Raw genomic sequence first — 16,749 nt, 5'->3', positions numbered from 1 at the left:
GGTCACGATCCTACGGTCCTGGGATCAAGTTCCGCATCAGGCTCCTTGCTCAGTGAGGAGCCTGCTTCTCCCTCTGCTGCTATGCCCTCTGCTTGTGTGCTCTCTGATAAATAAATAAAATCTTAAAAAAAAAAAAAAAAAGACTTAAGCCCTTCTAGGGGGCGCCGAGCTGGCTCAGTCTTAAGAACATGCGACTTGATCTCAGGGTCATGAGTTTGAGCCCCATATTGGGCAGAGAGATCACTTAAAAAGAAAAAAAAAAAGACCTGAGCCCTTCTTGAACTCAAGGAATTTTCTTCTGTTGTTTCTATATTTCCTTCCATTTTCTCTGTTCATTCATATTAGAATTTCTACTATATGATGTAAGGACTCCTAAATCTACCCTCCATGTTTCTTTAATTTTTCTTCAAATTTTCTTTCATATTTTCTTTCTACATTCTCAAAACCCCTAAACTCTTTTTTCTAAGCTAGCTAATTTGATCTTCACTTCATCTACTGAATTTTTATCTAAAAGGTCATATTTTAATATCAAAATAAACTTAGTTTCTTTTCCACCGCAATCTTTTCTCCCTTTTTGGGTAGATATAGTATCTTCCCAAATATCTCTGAAGATTTGAAGTTAACTGTATATTCTAAATTAAACTGTCTCCTCTGCTGTCTCATTATTAAATCGGTTAGATTTGGTGCCTCTTTTGAACTGCTGATTTTCCTCAAAAGCATGATTTTTCTAAGTTGTCAATATCTGTAGATGAAGGTCAAGACCAAAGCTACATTCTGATAGCTGGATTGTATTTCCTCAGCTCAAGTGAGAATCTCTGTTTGCCTAAAAATAAACCTAAATTATGACCACATTGAGAGCTCTAGAGTCTAGAAGAATGAGGCCAAGGGAGAGAAAAGAACCATGTAAACAGCCAGGCTTTCCTTCAATGATGGACAAGCATCCCATCTTTCCACTACTGGAAGTCCAATAACCCTCAGGTTGGCTACAAGCTACCTAAAGCACTGCCCGTTTCTCCCCACAGTACCCACTTTGGAATTTCCTATGGACAATTTGTAAATCAGAGCACTGAATTTCTGGCATTACCTCAGGAGGAAAACCACATGAGAAGACATCTATATCGACAGGTAAATAACTTAGCATTTCATGCCTTTAATTAACTGGCTGTGCCCACAGCTTGCTCTTTCTCCTAGGACATCCCTGCTTCTGAGATCAGGAATGCAGAATGAAATTTCTGGATGGTCCTTCTGACTTTTTGAATAAGGCTACAGGTTCACTAAGCTCCCTAGGGTTTTGCCATTAATTGATTCCCAACTGCTTTATTCAACCAGAAATTCGTCATATTCTGGTTTGCAAGTGGCATACCTCTCAGGTTTTTTTGTTTCTCTGGATTTCTCTACTTCTTCCTCAATATGATTTTCAAAGGAAAAAAAAAAGTAAATGTGTGTGTTCTCTAGTCTATCTTGAATCTGAAATCATTATGAATTTGTATGTGTCAAATAAAACATGGAAATATATAAAAACAAAAAAACTATGAGAGAGATAAAAAGAAATCAATAGTAGTGACAAGCTACAACTCTTATCAACACTTGACAGATCAATTACTCAAAAACTAAGGAAAGAGGGGTGCCTAGGTGGCTCAGTCAGTTAAGCATCTGACTCTTGGTTTCAGCTCAGGTCATGATCTCAAGGTCATGACATCAAGCCAGCCCCGCCTCGGGCTCCAAGCTCAGCTCGGAGTCTGCTTGGGATTCTCTCTCCCCCTCTCCCTCTGCCTCTCACCCTGCTCTTGTGGCGAGTGCGCTCTCTCTCTCTCAAATAAATAAAATCTTAAAAAGAAAAAAAGGAAAAAGATGTACATAATTAACATTATTAATCTAATAGCTTTATTTCAAATTCCATTCCTGAAGAATAGTATATTTTGTTTTCAAACAACCCTGCCCACCCTCTGTGACAATAAGAGGAAGAAAAAATGCTTGCTGCTGTAAATGTCAGAGCCCCGTCCTTCCTTGCCCTGTCCTACTTGGAACTTCTGTACACTAGCTCAAAATTTCAATGCCAAGTTTTTATTACAGATTAGTTTTTTCCATAAAACCATTCTGAACCAATCAATAACTTCACAGGTTTGGTTAAAGTCTAAGAGTCTGAACTTTCAGAATCTATTAAAATTTGGTCCTAAAATGACAAGTCTTCTTAATGCCTTATTTTTCCAAAGCCCTTATTTATGCTCAGACTGAGAGTTGCCAAAGTACCCTCTGAACCTAGTGGCACTGATGTGCTATCAACACCAAGCACTAGAGTTGTTGTTTTTTTTTTTAAAGATGTTATTTATTTGCCAGAGAGAGGGAACACAAGCAGGGGGAGTGGGAGAGGGAGAAGCAGACTTCCCACGGAGCAGGGAGCCCGATGCGGGGCTCGATCCCAGGACGCTGGGATCATGACCTGAGACGAAGGCAGACACTTAATGACTGAGCCACCCAGGCGCCCCTGTTTTTGGTAGTATTCTCTCCAGGTTTGGGCAGGAATATAATTTAACAGTGAGTTAGGATGTCTCCTTTTTTGTCCCCTTTTCATTTCCCATACTCTGGAACATCTACTTTTTATTTAAAACAAACTACCCAGGGGGCAGCTGGGTGGTTCAGTTAGTCAGGTGTCTGCCTTCTGCTCGGGTCCTGATCTCTGGGTCCTGGGATCGGGCCTCCCGTCCCCACGTCCCGTCAGGCTCCCTGCTCAGCGGGCAGTCTGCTTCTCCTTCTCCCTCTGCCCCTCCCCCTGCTCCTGCTCTCTTGCGGAATAAATAAAATCTTCTAAAAATTTTTTAAAAAACTACTCAGTTACATTATAATATAAAGGTATTTTTTTAAAGATTTTATTTTTAAGTAATCTCTGCACCCAACATGGTGCTCAAACTCACAATCCTGAGATCAAAAGTCACATGCTGTACCTACTGAGCCAGCCAGGTGCCCCAGAAAGGTATTTTCTTAACAGTTAAAAAATACAACAGGGGGATGCCTGGGTGGCTCAGTGGGTTACATGTCTGCCTTTGGCTCAGGTCATGATCCCAGGATCCTGGGATCAAGTCCTACATGGGGCTCCTTGCTCAGCAGGTAGCCTGCTTCTCCCTCTGCCTACTGCTCCCCCTGCTTGTGCTCTCTCTGGCATATAAATAAATAAAAAATCTTAAAAAAAAAATACAATAGGGGGCGCCTGGGTGGCTCAGTCGTTAAGCGTCTGCCTGTAGCTTGGGTCATGATCCCGGGGTCCTGGGATCGAGGCCTGCATCGGGCTCCCTGCTCCACGGGAGGCCTGCTTCTCCCTCTCCCACTCCCCTGGCTTGTGTTCCCTCTCTCGCTGTCTCTCTCTCTGTCAAATAAAAAAATTTAAAAAAAAAAAAAATACAATAGGAATGGAGTGCCTGGATGGCTCAGTCAGTTAAGCATCTGACTTCGGCTCAGGTCATAATCTCAGGATCCTGGGATTGAGCCGTGGAAGAGAGCCCCACAGCGCCCCACCTCAGGCTCCAGGTTCCATGCACAGCAGAGTTGGCTTGTCCCTCTGCACCTCCCCCAGCTCATGCTCACTTGTGTGTGTGTGCTCTCTCGCTCTCAAATAAATAAAGTCTTTTTAAAAAAATACAATAGGAATGAAATACAAATACATGCTACAACATGGATGATCCTCGGAAAGAATAGGCTAAGTGAAAGAAGCCAGACAGGAAAGACCACGTATTAAATGTCAAGAATAGGCAAATACATACAGATAGAAAGTAGATTAGTGGTTGTGAGGGGTGGGAGTTGGTGACAATGACTGCTAATGGACACAGGGTTTCTTTTGGGGGTGATAAAATGTCTGAAAATTAGTGGTGATGGTTGCACAACTCTGAATTTACTAAAAACCACGGAATTGTATATTTTTAAAGGGTGAATTCTATAACAATTTTATAAATTATAAAAAACACACGAGTATAAGCAAATCTTAAACTAGTGCATGTTACAACATGTTTTTGGATAGGAGAATGATATATCAACTTATAAAAAAAACATAGATTAAATTAAGGTAAAACACTAGAAATATTCCTTCTAAAGTCAATTAAGACAAGGATACCCTGGGGTGCCTGGGTGGGTCAGTCGGTTAAGCAACCAACTCTTAATTTTGGCTCAGGTCATGATCTCAGGGTCATGAGTCTAAGCCCAGCACAGAGCTCTGCACTGGGCGTGAAGCCTGCTTAAGATTATCTCTCTCCCTCTCCCTCTGTCCCTCCCCCCCCCCCAACTTGCTCTCACTCTCTCCCTCAAAAAAACAAAAACCAAAAAACAAGGACACCCATTAACACTATTATTAAGATTACATGAGAATTTATAGCCAATGCAATTAGGTAAGATAATAAAATGTAAAATACAATTATTATTTAAAAGAAATTATACTTATTTATGTATGATCTAACTATGAAATCTAAAGAAACCACCTGAAAAACTACCATCAGTATAAGTTTTATAAAGTGTGCTGGTATAAAATTAATAGACTTGAAGACAAAAGCTTTCTTAAATCCCATTGATAAAAATACTTGAAAACTCTAAGTGTGATTAAAAAACACAAATATACAGATAAATCAATCTTGCTCTTCAAACCCACAACTATACTGTCAATTAATCTTTGACAAAGCAGGAAAGAATATGCAACAGGAAAAAGTCTCTCCAACAAATGGTGTTGGGAAAACTGGACAGTTACATGCAAAAGAATGAAACTGGACCGCTTTCTTACACCACACACAAAAATAAATTCAAAATGGATGAAAGACCTAAATGTGAGACAAGAAACCATTAAAATCCTAGAAGAAAACACAGGCAGTTAACTTTTTCGACACAGGCAAAAGCAACTTCTTTCTAGGTATGTCTCCCGAGGCAAGGGAAACAAAAGCAAAAACAAAATGTTGGGACATGATCAAAATAAAAAGTTCCTGCACAGCAAAACAGACTTTAAAAAAAAAAAAAAAAAGATGTGTGTATGTATGTATGTATTTTGAGAGAGAGTACAAGCGAACATAAGTGCGGGGGGGGGGGTGACACAGAGGGAGAGGGAGAGAGAGAATCCCAAGCAGACTCCCTGCTGAGTGTAGAGCCTGACACAGGTTCTCAATCTCACAACCCTAAGATCATGACCTGAGCCAAAACCAAGAGTCGGACGCCCAACCGACTCAGCCACCCAGGTGCCCCAAGAAACAGACTCTTAACTATAGAGAAAAAACTGATGGTTACCAGAGGGGAGGTGGGTGAGGGGATGGGTTAAATAAGTTGTATGGAAGTGCTGAATCACTGTATTGTACACGTGAAACTAATATTACACTGTATGTTAACTAAATGGAATTTAAATAAAAACTTAAAAAAAAGTCTTGTTCTTCAATATGTTGAATAGTATCAACTCTCCCTTAATTAACCTCTACATTCAATTGAAATCCCAATACACTTTTGTTGTAGCTGATCTTACATATGTAGGTCTTCTTTCAGACTGTTCTATTCCACTGATCAATCTGGCTTTGTGCCCACTGTTTTAATCACTATAACTTTATAATAAGCTTTGATATATAGTAGTGTAAGTCTTCCAACTTCTTTTCCAAGATCGCCTTTGCTATTCCAGGCCCTTTGCATTTCCCTATAAATTTGAGAACTGGTCTATCAAAAAAAAAAAAAAAAAAAGTCCTGTTGGGGTTTTGTTTGGCATTGCATCGAATCTCTACATATCACAACTGACCTGTCTGTAATATTGATACTTCTGATCCATGGATGTTGTATCTCTCCCCACCACTTCTTAGTAAAGCTTTTACTAAAGGTCTTAGTATGTTTTTATTTAATTTCCAGTTAACACAAAGTGCAATATTAGTTCCAGGTACACAATACAGTGATTCAACACTTCCATACGATACCCAGTGCTCATCACAAGTGCACTCCTTGATCCCCATCACCTGTTTAGTCCGTCCCCTCATCCACCTCCACTCTGATAACCATCAGTTTATTCTCTATAGTTAAGACTCTGTTTCTTGGTTTGCCTCTCTTTTTCCTCCTCTGCTTCTTTGTTTTGTTTCTTAAATCATACATATGAGTGAAATCATATGGTATTTGTCTCTGACTTATTTCGCTTAGCTTAATACTCTCTAGCTCCATCCATGTTGTTGCAAATGGCAAGATGTCATTCTTTTTTTATGGTTGAGTAATAGGTACTGGCTTTTAAATTTGACTTTCAAATTATTTATTGTTAATATAGAGAAATATAATTAATTTTTGCATATCAATCAATGCTAACCAACTATAATGCAACAATATTAGAAATAAATGTCCCAGAAACAGGGCACCTGGGTGGCTCAGTTGGTTAAGCGACTGCCTTCAGCTCAGGTCATGATCCCAGGGTCCTGGGATCGAGTCCCGCATCGGGCTCCCGGCTCAGTGGGAAGCCTGCTTCTCCCTCTCCCACTCCGCCTGCTTGTGTTCCTGCTCTTGCTGTGTGTCTCTCTCTGTCAAATAAATAAAATTAAAAAAAAAAAAAAGTCCCAGAAACAACAGAAAAAAATCCCACAGATTTAAAAACAAAGTTCTAAGTAATTCAATGGGCAATAGGAAAATTATGAAAATCACAATATATTTAGAACTAAATAGGGGTGCCTGGGTGGCTCAGTCAGTTAAGCATCTGCCTTTGGCTCAGGTCATGATCCCAGAGTCCTGGGATCGAGCCCTGCATCGGGCTCCCTGCTTAGCGGGGAGCCTGCTTCTCCCTCTGCCTGCAGCTCCCCCTGCTTGTGTTCTTTCTCTCTCACCCTCAAATAAATAAATAAAATCTTAAAAGAAAAAAAAAGAACTAAATAATAAAAATGAATTCATGTCAAAATCATAGCATCTAGTTACAGTTCAGAGAAAAATTATAGTTTTAAAGGCATATTAAGAGCAGAAATTAAATATTAATGAGCTAGGGGCGCCTGGGGTGGCTCAGTCGTTAATCGTCTGCCTCGGCTCAGGTCATGATCCCGGGGTCCTGGGATTGAGCCCCACATCGGGCTCCCTGCTCCGTGGGAAGCCTGCTTCTCCCTCTCCCACTCCCCCTGCTTGTGTTCCCTCTCTCACTGTGTCTCTCTCTGTAAAATAAATAAATAAAATCTTAAAAAAAAAAATTTATGAGCTAAACCTTCAACTAAAATTTTTTAAATATCAGAATAAATGCAAATAAAGTAGAAGGAAAGAAATATTAATCATATCAGTAGGAACAGAAAGGATCAATAAAAGAACTATTTGGAAAGCCTTAATAATATAGGCAAGTTACTGGTAGTACTGGTCAGAAAAAAAAGAAATTAATGAAATTAATATTTTAAAGTCATTATCAAAGCCTATATTTTATACCAGTATATTTGGAAATTTATATTTTTCTAAAATATTGTTCCTTTTGTATAAATAAAAAAAAAAAAACAACCAAAAGCCAAAAAGACTTATCATCATGAAACTATTACTGTATCAAAAACCAAATCACAAAAAATACCAGTTTCACAGATGAATTCTACCTGACCTTCAAGAAACAGAGCATCTCTATTAAATACAACTTGTTTAAAATATAACTCATCCTATGAAGTTAGCATAAGCTTATTATCGAAACAAAACAAAGACTACACCAAAAAGGAGAAGTATTTGGCAATAACAAAGGGATGCATATATCCAGGGCATCCAAAGACAGTTTAAAATAGAAAATCTAGGGATGCCTGGGTAGCTTAGTTGGTTAAGGGTCTGACTCTCGATCTCAGCTCAGGTCTTGATCTCAGGGTCATGAATTCAAGCCCCATGTTGGGCTTCACACTGGGCATGGAGCCTACATTAAAAAAAAAAAAAATCTATCAATGCAATTCATCACACCAACAGATGCAGCAAAAGCACTAAAAAAAAAAAATCAACTGTTCAAGACAAAAACTCTAAAATGATACGTAGAAAATAAACTAATAACATCTATCCCCTCAAAAAAAAAACCCCACCAAAGCATATTTAATGTTAAAATATTAGAAGCACTCCATTAAAGTATCTAGAGAAGGATGCCTGATACCAACGCTTCCATTCAACTGTGCTAAATGCATTAGTCAATGCAGATCCAAAAAAAAAATAAAAAAGAAAGAGGAGGCAAAATCTAATGGAAAAGAAGAAATAAAACCTTCATTATTCACACTCAGCTACTTAGAAAATGCAAAAGAATTATAAACTATCACTTGCACGTTTCATTCAATCTAAAGATACTACCAACTATAAGATGCACCCTTGTTTTACATACAACTAAGAAAAAACACTGCCAATTAAACTGATGTCACACTTTATCTAGAATTTTCATTTTAGATTGAGACCATTCTTTTAGACTTATATTTTATCATATCTTGCACATATATAGAAAGAAAAATAAAAGCAAAAAGAAATTGGTATGATTTTCCTAAAACTTCACATTCAGGGTCCTACCACGGATTGCTTTTCTACTCAAAGCTATCCAATCTTTCTTACAATATTGTCCTCTGCCAACAGGAGTGTTGGTGACGTAGCATTTCTTAAAATGCTTCATTATCATCTGTGGGATTTTCTTTCCAGTCAGACATCCACTTCACAATTTCTGCCTTCAGCTGTAGTGTTTGGCATGAAATAACACAACAATGCACATGCTCATTTAAGTGATGACAAAATGAAGAGTGTTGACCAAGTGTGTGCATGTGTATGCAATGAGAACTATATCATAACTGCTGCCTGAACGACAGTGATTATAAGGTGGCCTACCGAAAACCTATTTTGATTTTATAAATTCTAAAATATAGGGGAGAAAAGTGCATCTCAGAATCTATGAAATATAGTAAGAGCAAAAATCAGCAAGTTACATGATGAATACACCTAAGGCCGTAGTATTCCCTATACATTAGCAATAACTAAATAAAAATAATAACTAATAACAAAATCCTATTCACAACAAAAATTGCATAGTATCTAGCAAAAAAATCTAAAAGTTGTGCAAGAGCTTTATTAAAAGCAGCAGAGCATGCTCAGATTGAAATCCCAGCTCCACTACTTAGTATGTATACTATCTATACGTGTCTATATATTTATTCTATAAATTTGACACAAATATAATAAAAATCCAAATTTTTCATAGACATTGACAAACCGACCCAAAAATAAAAAGAAAGAAAACAGCTTTAAAAGTTTTGAAGAAAAACAACATATTATAAAGCAAAAAAAAAAAAATTTAGTTATAAAGCTATCATTATTAAATGAGAGTGATACAGATACAGAGAGTTAAACAGACCAATGAAAGCAGAAGAAACAAGAAACAGATGTGTATATATGAGAATACAATAAACCTCAGGAGTTTCACTATAAATCAGTGGGGAGAAAGGCTGAATTACTCAATGAATCCATATTAAAAAAATAAAGTTAGATCCCTACATCACACAACAGAAAAAAAATTCCAGATGAATTAATGACCTAAATATGAAAAAGTACGGTATCAGTATGACCTTGGGGTAAGGGAAGAACTTCTTGCAGATACAAAAAAACATAAGTCATCAATGAAAAAAAAATTGAGAAAACTGGCTACCTTCACATTAAGAAGTCCTACACAAACAAGCTAAAAGATAAGCCACAGACTAGGAAATGGTATTTTCAGTATTTATAATTATAAATCATTAGTATTCAGAATATAGAAAGAATATCCACCAATCAATGAGAAAAAGGAAACAACCCAACAGAAAAATGGACCCAAAGATAAAATAAGCAAATCACAGAAAATTCAAATGGTCAATAAATACGTGGGGAAAAAAGCTCAACCTCAACAGTAATCTAAGAAATGCAAAGAGAAAACAGCAATGAGATACAATTTATACACAACAGATTGGAAAAAATTGCAAAGGCTAATCTTTTGGCAGTAGTCTCCAGAAATAGAGGCTGATACACAGCTGGTGGGAGTGTCAAATGGAACAAAATTTGATGATGCCGCAATTCCCAGTAAAGTTGACAAATGCACACTCCTGAATGTAGCAATTCTACATCTATAATCTCAAGAGAGAAGAACCCTGTGTAAGGATGTTCACAGCAGCATTGTTTGAAACTGCACAAAACTACAAACAACATAATGGCTGCTCCATAAGAATAGATAAATAAACCACAGTATATTTATACATTGAAATACAAGTATAATGAATTAGATCAGTAGTTTTCAAACTTCTTCGTCTCAGGATCCCCTTACATTCTTATAAATTGAGGACCCCAAAGAATTTTTCTTTATGTGGGTTCTATCTACAAATATTTATAATAGAAATAAAATCTGAGACATTTAAAAATTTATTAATTCGTTAAAAACAAGCCAACTGTACATAAACACTTATTTTTAAATAACTATTTTTCAAAACAAAAAAATAAGTGAAAAGAATAGTATTATTTTACATTTCTGCAAATCTCTTTAAAGATAGGCTTTATAGAGAACAGCTGGATTCCCATAAGTGCTTCTGGGTTCAACCTATTATGACATCATGTATCACACAGCCTCTGTACAGCACTCATGCAGTGCACACAAGAATGCGGCCAGAAGAATCTTATGGATCCCTGGGAATTCCTAGAGCACACTCTGAGAACTCCTGAACTAGACCCACATACAAAATGGATAAACCTCAAAAACACAATGTTAAGTGAAAAAAAAAAAAAGAGAGAGAGACGACACACACAGTATGATACCATTTATGTAAAATTAAAACACAAAAACCAATACCTGATAATGGTTTTGGTACATACATATGAGGACAATTGTTACTTCTTGCAAAGAAAAGACAGGAATGGGATGGGGGGGGCACTCTTTAAATGGATGTGAGATTTTCTTTAAACAAACAAAAAAAGTTATGAAGCAAATATGTAATAAACTATTAAGTTCTGTTAAATCTTGGTGATGCCTGCTTTTCAGGAGTTCTGAAATATTTCACAATTTAAAAATCTTAAATATATCTTTAAAAATCCTATACTTACTTCTCACTGATTTTTCCTTAAAGTGTGCCTCCTCTGAATAAAATATAGCTATGAGATACCTGGATTTTTTTTTTTTTAAAGATTCATTTATTTGACAGAGAGAGACACAGCGAGAGAGGGAACACAAGCAGGGGGAGTGGGAGAGGGAGAAGCAGGCTTCCCCCTGAGCAGGGAGCCCGATGCGGGGCTTGATCCCAGGACCCTGAGATCATGACCTGAGCCGAAGGCAGATGCTTAACGACTGAGCCACCCAGGCGCCCCTGGATTTTTTTTTTTTTTTTTTTAAGATTTATTTATTTAGGGGCACCTGGATGGCTCAGTAGGCTGAGCATCTGCCTTTGGCTCAGGTCATGATCCGGGGGTCCTGGGATCAGCCCCATATTAGGCTCCCTGCTAAGCTTCTCCCTTTCCCTCTGCCCTTCCCCCTACTCGTGCTCCCCTTCTCTCTCAAATAAATAAAAATACTTTTTAAAAAGATTTTTTATTTTAGAGAGAGAGCACATCCTAGCGGGAGGGCCAGAGGGAGAGGGAGAGAGTATCTCAAGCAGACTCCACACTGAGTGTGGAGCCCAATGCAGGGACTGATCCCAAGCCAAAACCAAGAGTCGGACACTTAATTGATTATGCCACCCAGGCGCTCCAAGATACCTGGGTTTTTATTAACAAAGTTGTTTGGAAAAATAATTTGACAGGAATAAGAATAGATTGGCCATATCAACCCCAAAAAGTTAAGCCGTGGGGGCAGGGGTTACCTAGCTCATGTAGTGTGCCTTAATATGTATATTCCTTGGTCAAAGGACACATAGATTAGATGCCTTACTACCTGAAAACTAATCACCTACAAAAAGTTTTCTATAACCAATAACTGAGATCATTGTTTTTAGAGATAATGACCATATGCCAGGTACTGCTCGAGGATAATAAAGGAGAACCTGCCTCTACATTCAGGTTCAGAAAAGACGACAAAAATATAAGCACGCAGTTAAAATTTAATAGGTTAAATAACAAATTAAAGTTGCCCACACTGATATGAGACAAAGAAGAATGAGCCTGGAAAAACAATAGTGCCAATAAGAAAAAGAAAGTGAGACAGCAAGACTTGTTTGAGGGACTCTGGGTTAAAAAACAAATAAGAAAAAAGACTATAAATAGTACTGGACATCTACAATATACCAGATAAATTTGGTTTCAGCCAAATGTTGAGATAGTAACACACCTGGGTAGAGATGGTCAGTAGGCAACTGGAAATGCTAGATGAGAAATTAGAAAAGAGAGTAGGCATGGTAAAGGGACATTAAAACCAAGGGAAAAGATTCAAGAAAAAGGACAGAGGATTGACCTTGAGGGAAATACCATGACAGAAGACAGAAAAAGCACAGAAAGTTTCTGAAACAAAGAACACTTTTATTTGATACACCCAATGACATGTGAAAGTTTCCCAATTTCGGAAATAGTGGATTCAGGAATAAGTGCAATGAAAAGAAATAAAAGTACTGGTGAAGGGAACGAGAAGACAAGTGAGGTTTTTCTAAGATAAGCAAACCTAGGAATGTTTCTAAGGAGAGGGAAAGGCACAGAGAGGGCAATGATGCAAGCAGCAGAATCACTGAAAGAGCCCCATCCCAGACAGGTGGAGCAGACGGGCAGAGCAGTTGTGAGCCTGAAGGAGGTCAATTCTTCCTGCAGCGAAAAGAACGGGAGGAAAGCCTAGGTAGAGACAGAGGAAGAGTATGCAGTGGAAAGGAAGGAAACTCAAATGCTTAGATCAGATTGTTGTCTATCTTTCTGGTTTAAGTAAGAGATTAGGTAATCTCTGTGAGGCTGAGGGGTTTCAAGGACGGGTGGAAGAGTCTGAGAGTAGAAAAATAGTCTGGAATCACCAGTGCACACAAACACAACACAAGCAAGGTCATCAATGATGTATTACGAGTCTGGATGGGGTTAGAGAGGAAGCATTTACAAAGAGCAATGTGGAAAAAAAATTTTTTTAATGCACTGTGAGCATGTTTTTTAAAAAAGGAAACTTGAACCTATCTGAAATATACACATAAATTAAGAACTAACACCTCACTTATCCAAAATGGTTGGGTAATAAGGTGTTAACACCAGTCAGTTTCCCAGATCATCAAGGTCTACCCTTTCAGGCAAAAACATTTTATACTTAATGGTTTCCGATAGAAATCCTTCTAAACTACACATGATCTGTCTTCTTAACTATGCAACTTGAGTCTCAATCTTAACCACCTACTCCTGCTGTACTGCGTGTTCTCTTTTTTACAGCTCTCCTAGGTCTTTCCCAGCTGTCAAGATAGAAAGCAACTGGTTCTTCTAAGTTTATGTTTATCCTTACCACCTCAACAACCGCAGCCCACTAGCTTAGCAACCTGCTTGTAGTCAGCCTCCTACAATGCAGTGTTTCTCCAGCTTTCCTAAACCATGGCCCCTTCCTTATGTTAAACATGAGAATCTTCAGTTCCCTTCCGTCCTCTCCCAGAGCATCAGTGCTCTGACCTCTTGCGGTCCAGGAAAATGGAAAAACTGAAACAACTTTCTAGTCAATACTGACGCTACCTATAGATTTAGATCATAAAATTCGAGGAAACACATTCCCCACACGTCCACCTAGGACAGTCAAATATTAATCAAAACATGAGAAGGTTTGGCTTAGCAAACAGCCTTAACAAAAGGGTAGTTACTCTCACGGGGGGAAGAACAGGGATTACAAAAGGCCATCTGAAGGCTGCTGCCTTTTGAGTAATCTTTCTTCTAACTTTTCAAACTGACTTCTTAAAAAATCACCATGAGAATACTTACAGGTTCATTGCTCATTTTCGTAAGTAACCCAGAGCACTAGTGCTGCAATTTTCAACCACAATAAATGAAAAGTTAGAAACCTCTCCCTCTTTGTTTACTACAGAAATTATAACTCACAACTACACGTTATTTGGAGTGAAGTTAGGAGAGAAAAGAGCAGCTCTCTAGTACAAACGGATCACTGAAGTAGCAGCAAAACTGGCTTAACTTCTTAACAGTTTTGATAATCATTCAGGTAGTGAAAACATTGATCCACTTGCTACTCTCATTATTTCTCAACTCTGAAACCTTTCCTAGTCCAATGGAACTGCTAAGGAAATATGAAGCCCAGCTCAGGTGTATCGTCATCCTTCTACGTGAGGGCTTCCCCGGGCAGCCCGATCATATAAGCCCCTCCACCTGGCAAGCAAGTTCTTCCACCTTTTCTAGCCAGGATTCCCACCGCCCTCTCACCTTCACCATCGACTCCTGCCGAACTACAAATACTTGCTGCTTTGTTTTTAGTTTTGTTTTTTTCCAAATACTATTTTGTGAAGAAGCTTCACCCTTGAAATGCCCTTTCCCGAGGCCCCACCTCTGCTTAACAAAGTCCTACCCATCCTTAAGTAACCTCAAAATGTCACCTACTTCAGAAATCTTTTCCTCATGCTCCAAATAGAAACTCTGCCTTCCTCTGAAACCCCAGTTGTTCGTTGTACCTTTTCCGCAGCACTTGAGTGCGATTCACCACGTCTCCTCCGCCTCTGAACAGTGAACTTCTTGCAACCACCGTGTGCATTACAAGAACCTTTCTAATCTTTCTTATCAGCCAGCACAGCCCATCGGTAACACTGGGTTACAAGTTTACTGGGGAGTTGTGCAGTATGCAATCAAAAGTCCTTTAAGGGACAGAATGCTATCTAAGAAGTTTTCAAATCAAATAAACTAAAAAACATGGCAAGCAGATGAATAAAGACTGCAGCACTAAGAAAATAAACTTTCTGCCCTTCTTACTCCTCAAAAATAAGTTAATACCAACAGATCACGAATAGCTTAAATGGACCTTTTCAAGAAAGTTGTTTTCAAATAAATGAGCTGAAAAGACTCCTTTAAAAATGTATTCGTTTTCGTGCTGTGCAAATTACACTTTGCCCCCTGTTGGATAAAAGAGTGATGAGAACTTCTTTCCTATCGAATTTTATTTTTCTTTCTTTATTCGGGTACTAGAGAAAGCAGTGAGTGTTGGAAAACCGCATCTAGGGCACCATAATAGCCACGTACGACGTTGAGTAAAAATAAAATGTCGTGGGGTTCCATTTGCCGTAGTGAGCCCAGATGTCTGGGCTGCCACCCGTCCCGACAGCCCCCGTGTTGCTACAGGAGCGGGAGAAAGGCGCGGGGCCAGGGACGCTGAGGGACGAGATGGCCGCCTGCGGCAGCTCAGTTAAAATGCAGCGGAAGCAGCAGCCAGTCACGGGGCTGCGGGAGGGAGGGCAGCAAGGTGGCGCTGCCGCCGAGCGCCTAGAGCCTGAGCGCCCATCATGGCGGCAAGGGCAATGGCCGCTGCGGGGAACGAGCACGCCCCCTCCGCGCGCACACGCTGCCGTGCCGGGCCTCGGGGGCCCGTCACCGGAGCCGCCGCCGCCGCCGCCGCCGCCGCCGCCCGCTCTCCGACCCCCCCTCACGGGCTGTAGCGGAATTTTCTCCTCAGACACCGCCTTCAAGATGGCGGCTCCCCCTCCCGACAACCCCCTTAATCGTCCCCTGCAGCAGGCGCCGAGCCGCCGCCATCTTGTCCCCCGTCCCTCCCCCCCTCGCCGATATTTACATAGCGAAAATCGGCCCGGCCGGCCTGCGGCCTTCACCTCACGCCTGCAGCCTTCGCCTCCTTGCCAGGCCTCGCCCCCGCGCGGTGCCCCGGGCAGGCCGCGGCGCCGACCCGACGCCCCTCCGCCGCCTCCCGGGCCACCGGGCGACCCTCCCCCAACCCCCGCCCGTTCACGGAGCGCGCCTCCGCCGCCGCTCGGGGCAGCCGGGCTCCTCCCCGGGCCTAACTGCGGCCTCCTCGGGGCCTGCTCGGCGCCACGCGCCGCACCGCCCGGCCTAGCGCGGAAGGGCGCCTCGCGGGCCGCCGACCAGGCCGGGACCAGGCCGCTGCGCGCGCGCTAGGCCCCACGGCCGCGGCGGCGCCCGGAACTCACCGGACGGACGTGCGGGCGGTCGGCGACGGTGGCGGGTGCTGCAGGCCGGCCTTTCTCTGGAGCACTGGGCCGGGCTCCGGCTGGTGGGGCGGGCGGAGGGAGGGAGGAGGGGCCGAGCTCGGAGCTGACAAAAAGCGGCCCAGCTCCCCGGCACGGGCCCGCCGTCAGCACGTCACGTCACCGCCCGGGAGAGAGACCCAGGAAAATGCGGAAGGGTAGATAGGCCCCCTCCTCCGCCCGGTGTGTCCCCTTGGCGCCCCGGGTCGGCGCCGCTCACGCTCCGCGACCGGGGAGCCCAGTGGCCTCGCTGCGGCGGGGTCTCCGGCGGCCGGAGTCTCCGTGACAGCGCCCCCCTTCTTTCCACCTCCTCCGCGCTCCCGCCCGCCGCCGCCGCCGCTACACACGCGCCGCTGCCGCCGCCTCGGCCGTAAAGCCCGCGCGGGGCCGCGGTCCTCCGACCCCGTGGAGAGGCGGGCGGCCCGCACCCGACCGGCCTGGCCGCCCCCCACCATCTCCCGTGGGCCTCGGCCACCCCCCGGGCCCTCCCCGGAGACCTACCGCCTCTCCGCGCCTGTCTCGGCCGAGGCGCCTGCTCGAGTTGTTTGCAGGCCCTCAGACCCCCGCCCGCAGTAAATGTGTTTTCTTCATCCCTGTGGCTGGAGAAGATAAATTTAGCAGTCCCCGGCGTCCCCTGCCTTGGCTTAAAAAAAAAAAAAAAAAATCTTTGAAATAAAATGAAAATAGG

At 41.7% G+C, this 16,749-nt stretch overlaps 1 protein-coding gene across 4 annotated transcripts in view; it reads right to left on the bottom strand.

Moving 5' to 3' along the window:
• Window positions 1–16,659, bottom strand: part of ZFX (zinc finger protein X-linked) — a 54,517-nt gene extending 37,858 nt beyond the window's left edge. Inside the window, exon 1 of one of the 4 annotated variants that reach the window (XM_045876005.3) lies at window positions 16,563–16,659. The gene's annotated coding sequence lies outside the window, so the exon portion shown is untranslated. Of the gene's footprint in view, window positions 1–15,631; window positions 15,676–16,004; window positions 16,386–16,562 lie in introns of those variants that run through there. The other 3 variants (XM_045876007.3, XM_045876004.3, XM_064573889.1) reach the window with 3 other exon arrangements.
• Window positions 16,660–16,749: the final 90 nt, after the last annotated feature.

This window comes from Mirounga angustirostris, unplaced genomic scaffold (assembly GCF_029215605.1).
Source record: "Mirounga angustirostris isolate CCGP_5_RB_7025 unplaced genomic scaffold, mMirAng1.0.hap1 SCAF_11, whole genome shotgun sequence".
NCBI classification, from domain to species: Eukaryota; Metazoa; Chordata; class Mammalia; order Carnivora; family Phocidae; genus Mirounga; species Mirounga angustirostris.
This window is presented reverse-complemented; position numbering and strand designations above follow the sequence as displayed.